The sequence below is a fragment of the Arachis ipaensis genome, chromosome B6 (assembly GCF_059453495.1).
Source record: "Arachis ipaensis isolate K30076 ecotype BB chromosome B6, ASM5945349v1, whole genome shotgun sequence".
NCBI classification, from domain to species: domain Eukaryota; kingdom Viridiplantae; phylum Streptophyta; class Magnoliopsida; order Fabales; family Fabaceae; genus Arachis; species Arachis ipaensis.
Genome location: NC_142441.1, coordinates 28,825,360 through 28,828,227, shown reverse-complemented (window position 1 = coordinate 28,828,227; position 2,868 = coordinate 28,825,360). Strand labels below are relative to the sequence as shown.

General features: G+C 40.7%; 1 pseudogene; it reads right to left on the bottom strand.

Moving 5' to 3' along the window:
- Window positions 1–324: 324 nt before the first annotated feature.
- On the bottom strand, window positions 325–2,525 carry LOC148554992 (uncharacterized; annotated as a pseudogene).
- Window positions 2,526–2,868: the final 343 nt, after the last annotated feature.

Below are 2,868 nucleotides of genomic sequence, written 5' to 3'. Positions count from 1 at the left end.
CTAGGCATATGCTATTCACATCATCCAATCATAATCCATATCTATACTATATACGAAGCAATATAAAGATGCAATATGTATATATATATACCAAAACGAAAATGCAATACTAAAGATAACTAGAAACAACTAATATATATACCAACAGTACTAAACAGTAGTGCATAAGTCAAAATACTACAAATATCCACAAAAGTATAAAACTTAAAATAAACTAAATGACAAGTGTTAAGGAGAGAATGTTTACACCCAAAAATCGTAGATCCTCCCCCACACTTAAATCATGCACAGTCCTCCGTGCTCAAAAGAATCAATAGGGGGGAATCAACCATGAGAAGCTCCACCATGAGATGGTGGTGGGCGGTGATGACGTTGATAAACAATGATGGCTCAGGATGTCTCTGGGGTGGTCTCAACTGTCGGCTCCTCGACTGCCTGGCTAGCTATCTCTGCCGCCATCTCTACTATCTGCTCAGCTCCAGCTGTCGGCTCCTCAACTCTCTGATCTACTGCCTCTTCAACCATGGGCTCCGCCGGTCTCTGCTCAGGGGGATTGACTGTTTGGCCAGCTTCAGCTGCTGGCTCTTCCGGTGACGGCTTCTCAGGCTCGGCCTCAGGCTCTGGTGTATCTAGAAGAGGTGGCTCAGGATCTTTACCCTCAAACTTTGCCACTATCCAGTGGAAGCGGCGAGTGTTGTAGCGCTCGAAACAGTAGAGGAGCTAAATGATTTCCCGACCTAGCTCATAGGGTGTCTGAAGTTGGGGTGTGGGTGCGGGAGCTGCGGGAGGAACTGAGGGCTCTGCTGCTGATGGAGGCTCAGTCGTCTTCCTTTTCTTCTGTGGTGGTCCGTTATAGTCACCGTATGGCAGGAATGGTTGCTTGCTGATGAAGACAGACGTCCGGTCCATTGGGCGTCTCTCCACTCCAGATAAAGCAGCTAATCTGGTGATCATCGATGGGAAGGGAATGTTGTATTTTTGTTGTTGGTTTACCTTCCACATCGACTCTCTGATAAGGGGAAGAACAGAGATCTTCTTCCTCTCTAGAATAGCCCAAAGCAAAACTGCCACACGGACTCTAATGTGCGTGGCATGCGTGCTTGGTAGAATGTAGTTGGCAATGATCTGCTGCCAGATCCTTGCCTCAGGATTTAGATTAGTGCACATGATGCTCAATGGGACTACCTTGTCTCCCTTGCTGCACTCCCATGTGGCCTCAGGTAGGCCAATCTTTTGCAGAACCACATCCAAAGAAAGCTTGCCCGTTGTCACGTCTTTCACTATCTGAGTGAAAGCATCCCTAGCTGGAGGAATATGCAGAATATCCAAGAGGGCCTCTAAAGCAGTATCAGAGGTGTCTAGTGTGACACCTCTTAGAAAAACAGTTGGGGCATCCCTCTTTAGGGAATTCCAGTAGAATTTCTTGACCTGGTGATCATTAACTTCCACTAGGTCAAATTCTACGAATTTCCAATGGTAAAAATTTAGTTGATTCAGGATCTGGTCCGCATATTTCTCGGGCAAGTTTAGCTTTCTCTCGTAGTGAAAGGCTCACTTTTCCAGTTTCTTATATTATTCTTGGGCTTCAGCGTTAATGAATGTGTCCGGTTGGTTACTCGGAGGCATAGGAGGAGGATGAGTCAAGGGGTTAGCTTTCTCCTTCCCTTTGCGAGCCATCCTGAAAAAGGCAAAAATAGAGTACAACTCAGGAGAAACAGATAAAAATCACAGAAAGAAAAAGAATATAATCAAACAGTTCAAGTAAGAGCCAATGGGATAAACAAACACTCAATTAAGGAAAAACATGGATAAAGCGGTTGAGTGCGCAAAAGGAAATCCATTTTCCCAAAATCAAGTAACCTAAGTAACAAATGAAGGAATGAACAACAATTAAAGCATACATAGACTTAGGTGTACAATGCAAGTGAATTGGTTCAAACTTGGTTATTGTCTTAGTGTATTCAAAGTATAAGATTCAATCAAAATTCAGCACTAAGAGAATAACCGATTTGACAATTAGAAGCTTGCTTATTCATGTTGACAGAGTGGTAAAATGATCATGTAACCATACTCTTGTTCAAAAAGCAACACTTGATCAAAATCAGATTGCATTGCTCAAAAGGATTTGTAAGGAACAAGTTAAGGTACATGATCAACAAAGTTAAAGACATATGGATAAGCACTCAGTCAATTCACTCAACAAACAATGTATGTACTGTTGCCAATGGCACCAAACATATTTTAAAATGTACCAGTCTAGGGCTAGTTTGGTGTTTTAAGCAAAAAAAAAAAAAAGAAATGAGCAGTCAGTACATAATGCAGCAAATTAGCAAGCTAAAGGAAAATATGCATAGCTAAGTTAACACCAACAAGATAATAATAGCTATAATGTTAAGTTCAGATTGGTGTTCAAGCAAAACAACACAAGGTTCATAATGAACCTTCAAGAATAATCATACAAGAATCTCATAAATCTGCATATGTATGAGTGACAATGTATACAGGAAAGGAAATCCAAAATCCATGCTGATCAGACACAGAATTTGAATCAAAAATTCCATTCAGGCATTTCATCAGGCAAGTTATGTGCAGAAATAAAAAGCAGTGTGGTCAGTTCAGGTTAACAGCATTCAATGTTCATAAGCAGCATTCAAAGTTCAGAAAAATCCAAAAAAATTCAGAACAGACAGCCATCAATCAACATTCTATCCAGAAAATTAGAAATCAACTAACCTAATGCCACCTAGTTACTAAAATAGAAATTAAAAGTAGTTAAAGAAAGAAAATAAAACAGAAACAGTAAAGAGACAGGTTACAGAAAAGAAAAGGAGAACCTGTAATGTAGAAGGAAAGAGATAGGGAAATGGA